At 42.1% G+C, this 6,617-nt stretch overlaps 1 long non-coding RNA gene across 1 annotated transcript; it reads left to right on the top strand.

The window, feature by feature from the left end:
- Positions 1-395: 395 nt before the first annotated feature.
- On the top strand, positions 396-5,258 carry LOC134293678 (uncharacterized). Its single transcript, XR_010000635.1, has 2 exons — positions 396-566; positions 5,104-5,258. It is a non-coding gene; the product is annotated as an uncharacterized LOC134293678 (long non-coding RNA).
- Positions 5,259-6,617: the final 1,359 nt, after the last annotated feature.

The following is a 6,617-nucleotide window of genomic DNA, read 5'->3' as shown; positions in this document are numbered from 1 at the left end:
ACCTCTTTGCCTTGGAGAGTGTTGTGTGCAGCCTGCCTGCAGCCAAGTGTCTCTTCTTTAGAGAAGAGAAACAGGTAAGAAGCCTTCTTAAAGCTCATGCTTGTGCCTGCAGCTGAGCGCCTCCTCTAGAGTATGAAACAAGTCTTGCCTCTTGCTGCCTTGCCTTGGAGAGTGTGTGTGTGGCATGCAGGTCCAGAAAACACTGCCTGCAGCCAAGAGCCTCCTCTAGAGTAAGAAACAGAACTAACCTCTTTGCCTTGGAGAGTGTTGTGTGCAGCCTGCCTGCAGCCAAGTGCCTCTCCTCTAGAGAAGAGAAACAGGTAAGAAGCCTTCTTAAAGCTCATGCTAGTGCCTGCAGCTGAGCGCCTCCTCTAGAGTATGAAACAAGTCTTGCCTCTTGCTGCCTTGCCTTGGAGAGTGTGTGTGTGGCATGCAAGTCCAGAAAACACTGCCTGCAGCCAAGAGCCTCCTCTAGAGTAAGAAACAGAACTAACCTCTTTGCCTTGGAGAGTGTTGTGTGCAGCCTGCCTGCAGCCAAGTGTCTCTCCTCTAGAGAAGAGAAACAGGTAAAAAGCCTTCTTAAAGCTCATGCTAGTGCCTGCAGCTGAGCGCCTCCTCTAGAGTATGAAACAAGACTTGCCTTTTGCCTCCTTGCCTTGGAGAGTGCATGTGTGGCGTGCAGGCCCAGAAAATGCTGCCTGCAGCTGAGCACCTCCTCTAGAGTAAGAAACAGAACTTGTCTCCTTGCTTTGAAGAGTACATGTGTGACATGAAGTCTGACTGCAGCTGAGCACCTCTCCTCTAGAGTAGAAACAGCTTAAATGCCTATGATGTGAAGAAGAGCCTGGGAAGGCCCCACACATAATAGGCTGATAGAAAACAGATCTTTCGGCACCCAGAGCGAAAATAGATATCTGCCCTCCCAATTTCAGGAGGCTCCCAAAAAAATAGGTCGGGCATCCCCAACAAAACCCAGGACATGAAACGGAAGCACAACTCTATAAGCAACAGAGTTGATATCACAAAATTGCAAACACATACCGACAAATCTAAAACAACTGAAGGTCCAAAGGTTTGCTGTTCAAAATGTCTCATTCTCCAATATACTATGGTCTTAAAACTTGCCTTCGAGCTTAGTAAATGTCCACCGCTTAGTTATCTGATGGTTTATATTACTCACCATAGAAGACCTAGCTATGTTCAAGCTTGCAATGCATGAAGCTGTGTCTCTGCCATACATTGTTCATAGGGTTTGGATATCTCCTAAAGGAAATCCTGTAATACATGTGCATGTACCTTTTGCTTTAAGGCATCTTTGCAACCCGTGATACATTTTAAGCCTCCCACCAGCCACGGCTGCAAAGATATTGTTACAGCCAAGCAATGCACCCTGCCTTAAACACACCAGTTTCCTCAACAGTTGCTTGATACTGCCGGAAAATAAATGCAACCTAAATAATGTTTAATTGACAGAACAGATTGTTTATTCTCAAATAATAGCACTAAACTGCAGTGCTTAAAAAGTAGTTAGTTGCTATCAGCCCATTACAGCAGCTGGAGTCTTTTTCCTTCCCTAAGATTAGGCAGATGTAAAAAAAAAAAAAAAAGGGAAAAAAAATCTGTAGTGTAGTAGCATGAGACTACTTGAGTTTGAATGCTGTAAAATGTTTAGCTCGCTGCCTCCAGATGTTTTATTTTTTTGCATTGGATTCTCCTACAGCTGCCAGCCCCTCCTTGGCATCAGGGTGCTGCTGAGACACTAAGGGAGTAACTGTCTTGGTGTTTGTTAAGTTTTGGTTAATTTTTGATCATACTCAATGCTATGGAAGCATGGGATTTGTAGTTTTACAAGGTGTTTGATTGGCGAGGATTCTATAGCATTGAGCCACAGCAGTTAAAGTGGCATCAAACTACATTCAGTCTACAGTGTAGACGCACTTTGTCAAGGATGAAACCCAGTATTTGTGCCTAGTCGATATTGGTAAAAAGTGAGGGGAGAACTAGTTCGACTGCAAGTAACTGAAAATCCCAATACATATAATAATAATAATAATAATAATAATAATAATAATAATAATAATAATAACAACAACAACAACAACAACAACAACAACAATAATAATAATAATAATAATCACACAGTCCTAGACACTTGGGAAGTGTTTGACTTGAGATTTTGTGATATGAAATCCAGCACATCTATCTTGTTTGCTGTGTCATAATAAAATAATAATAATAACAACAACAACAACACCTATATGGATATTTGTTGATGTTGTGATAAGTGTTTGATATGTCAAAATTATAATGCAATAGTAAAGGTAAAGATAAAAGCTTTACCTTGACATTAAGTCTAGTTGTGTCCAACTCTGGGGGTTGGTGCTCATCTCCATTTCTAAGCCAGAGCCGGCGTTGTCCACAGACACCTCCAAGGTCATGTGGCCGGCATGACTGCATGGAGTACCATTACCTTCCCGCCAGAGCGGTACCTATTGATCTACTCGCATTTGCATGTTTTCGAACTTCTAGTTTGGCAGAAGCTGGGGCTAACATTGGGAGCTCACTCTGCTCTCTGAATTTGATCCACTGATCTTTCAGTCAGCAAGTTCAGCAGCTCAGCGGTTTAACACGCTGTACCACCGGGGGCTCCATAATGTAATACAAATAATAAAATAATAGTGATGATGATAATAGCAGTAACTATTACTATTACTATTACAGTGCATCTACATTGTAAAATGACTGCGGTTTCACACCACTTGAACTGCCATGGCTCAATGCAATGGGGTCATGGGAGTTATAGTTTTACAACATCGCCAGCCTTCACTGGCTCTTTGCTAAACTACAACTCCTATGATTCCAAAGCATGAATGATAGACAAGGCATGGGCCAACTTGGGCCCTCCAGGAGTTTTGGACTCCAACTCCCACAATTCCTAACAGCCTACCGGCTGTTAGGAATTGTGGGAGTTGAAGTCCAAAACACCTGGAGGGCCCAAGTTGGCCTATGCCTGATTTAGACCCATAAGAAGTCATCTGGACAATATGTGTTACCTTCGTTTCCGTTCAAAGCCCAACGCTGCATTGGAGCCAAGCGACCAAGTTTTAAATATAGCCATTTGTGGGAGACAATTGGCAAGGAGTTAAAAAACATTGGGTTTGCCAGTTTGGTCGGAGTTTAAAAAAACAGTGTAAACAGAAAGCAGCTGTTTGCTTTGAGCTTCTGGTTCTCCGCTGCAGAAGCAGTGCCTTCATTCTGTTCCAAAATATTCATCCTTCCCCAGTTTCGAAAAGTAAATCTAGAAGAGGGACAAAGCCTTATGCTGAGTCAGACCTTTGGTCCGCCCAAGCCGATAACGCCATCTCGGATGGGCACCAAAGCGATAGGATTTCATGTTGGCGCCTTGGTTTTTAGGCCTGTTCTCGGGGTTATTGGGGACCCTGATTCAGTTAGTTTCTTACATAAGGTTATCATGATTTCATATGGGCAAGGAGATGAAGATTGGTATATGACATATATCCTCTGTATCTCAAAACCTAGAAATCATAGGGGGAAACGGGTGCCGTTTTTGGAAACAGCAGTTCAAATATACCCAGAAACAGGTCTAACATTTGAAGCAGCAAAATATGTGTTGACTAGTGTAGTAGTAGTAGTAGTATGAGTAGTAGTAGTAGTAATAATAATAATAATCTATATATATAAAAGGGTAATGAAATTTCGGCCTAGGACAAAACAACAAAACTACACATCCTAGAAACACTAAACTTGGCAGCACAACCCCTCATCCATGCCTCTATGTTCATACAACAAAATCTCCAGCTACTCCAGAAAACGGTCAGGCTTTGAAACTGCAAGGCTATTCACTGCTACTCCAACTGGCCAACAAACGATTCCCATAAGCCACAGCAACGCGTGGCCGGGCAAAGCTAATAATAATAATAATAATAATAATAATAATAATAATAATAATAATAATAAGGAGCCACTGGTGACACAGTGGCCAGTATAGTAATAGCAATAATAATAATAATAATAATAATAATAATAATAATAATAATAATAATAATAATAATAATAATAGGAAGAAGAAGAAGAAGAAGAAGAAGAAGAAGAAGAAGAAGAAGAAGAAGAAGAAGGAGAGGAAGAGGAAGAAGAAGAAGGAATCACTGGCAACACAGTGGCCAGTGTAGTAGTAGCAATAATAATAATAACAACAACAACAACAACAGGGTGATGCAGTGGGTTAAACTGCTGAGCTGATGAACTTGCAGACTGAAAGACTGGCGATTCAAATCCAGGGAGCAGGGTGAGCTCCCATTGTTAGTCCCAGCTTCTGCCAACCTAGCAGTTCGAAAACATGCACATGTGAGTAGATCAATAGGTACCGCTTTGGTGGGAAGGTAACGGCACTCTATGCAGTCATGCCGGCCACATGACCTTGGAGGTGTCTATGGACAACACCAGCTCTTTGGTTTAGAAATGGAGATGAGCACCAACCTCCAGAGTCAGACATGACTAGACTTAATATCAAGGTAAAACCTTTATTATTGCATTATAATTTTGACATATCTAACACCTACTACGACATCAACAAACATCCATATGTGAGTAGATAAATAGGTACCGCTCTGGAGGGAAGGTAACTGCGCTCCATGCAGTCATGCCGGCCACATGACCTTGGAGGTGTCTACGGACAATGCCGGCTCTTTGGGTTAGAAATGGAGATGAGCACCAAACCCCAGAGACGGACACGACTAGACTTAATATCAAGGGAAAGCGTTTATTATTGCATTATAATTTTGACATATCGAACACTTACCACGACATCAACAAAGATCCATATGTGAGTAGATAAATAGGTACCGCTCTGGAGGGAAGGTAACGGTGTTCCATGCAGTCATGCCGGCCACATGACCTTGGAGGTGTCTATGGGCAATGCCGGTTCTTCGGCTTAGAAATGGAGATGAGCACCAACCCCCAGAGTCAGACATGACTGGACTTAACGTCAGGGGAAACCTTTATCTTTACTAGACAGTAAAGCCAGCAAATAATAATAATGCTAATAATTTGATTTTCTTTTCTGTCTTTCTTTTCTTACCCCAGAGCGCTCTCTCAACCAGAAGGCCTTTCCTCCAAACCACCAAAAGTTGCTGAGCATTTTCCAGTAGCTGAGGTTTCCTTCCCGTCGATGTGGGTGGCGAGTCCAAAGCAAAAAAAAATCCCTACATGGCTACAAATAAAAAGCAGAGGAAAATGAATGTGTGTGTGTTTGTGTGCATGAGGAAAGAAAGCAAAGGGATCCCTGATTGTGCAACGTAAGCCGAGCGCTAAAGCAACCTTTCTTGGCACAACTCAGGCTTAGAAGATCCGTCAAGACCGTCTGCGGGGTCATTTAGGGACAGCACAGGAAAGAGAAAAAAGCAAACCACAGGTGTAACAAGATCCAGGCAGGGGGTTCGACCATTTTGCAAAGGGTAGGACACATTTTTATATATATAAAAAATTCTACGGAGCTTGGCAAACACTATAATACAAATCTGGAACCTCTATGACCACAATAAACGCCATAGCAGCATGCAAAATAAATTGAAACAGTTTTCTCCAAATATGTCAAAGTATTGGCCATGGTGGTTAGGGATGAAAGGGTTGTCGTCCAACACATCTGGAGGGTGTCACGTTCATGCCTTCCAAGGCTTTGCAGGTCAAAACTAGGAAACATTGGCAGAGCAATATCAGAGTGTGATCAAAATGGCAAAGTTATAAGTGAGGATCAACAAGCAATCTAAGAAAGGTGGCAGCAGGATTTTATTTGAGAACACAGAAATGCTTTGCCATTCCAACAGCTATCATATCACTACACAGGGAAGCCATTGAAATCCATAAGCATGTGGACAACTTCAACAGAAAGGAGGAAACCATGAAAATGAACAAAATCTGGCTACCAGTATTTTAAAAAACTCCAAAATTAAAACAGTAAATAAGGAGCAGCACTCTGAAAACAGAAGAATTCTAGACAGGAATCAATCAGGGGCAGCTAACGACTCTGAACAAAGGATTCCCCAGGCCAGGATGTGAGCCTGGGAAGGCCATTTAATGCTAACAAAGGTGATTAATTACAACATTCACACGGGTCTCCAACAGACAAGAGTTTTTCCCCTCGCCCAGGAACTTCCACAGATATATAAACTTTCCTTGTTTACTTTCTCCATACCTCACAACCTCTGAGGATGCCTGCCATAGATGTGGGCAAAATGTCAGGAGAGAATACTTCTGGAACATGGCCATACAGCCCGGAAAACATACAGCAACTCAGTTTGATTTTGCCTAAGCTCCCTGGGAAGCAAAAAAATCCCTTGTATTCTTATTTTTATAATTGCTAAGGGTTCTTATTTTTGGTGTTTCATCTACAAACCAGGAGCTTGTGACCTGATAGTACTATTTATTTAGAATGAGAGCCAATGTGGTGGTAATGGTTTGACCATTTGGGATTCTGTAACTAAATCCAGGGCCGTGACTGATCAGAGATTCTTAGAGGGACCATATTAATCAAATTTACAAATCATCCGTAAAAGTAAAATCTGCAGATGTGGAGGGCTGACTGTACTGAATGAATGGCA

This window comes from Anolis carolinensis, unplaced genomic scaffold (assembly GCF_035594765.1).
Source record: "Anolis carolinensis isolate JA03-04 unplaced genomic scaffold, rAnoCar3.1.pri scaffold_9, whole genome shotgun sequence".
NCBI lineage: Eukaryota > Metazoa > Chordata > Lepidosauria > Squamata > Dactyloidae > Anolis > Anolis carolinensis.
Note: the sequence above shows the minus strand (reverse complement) of the source record. Positions and strands in the feature narration are given on the sequence as shown.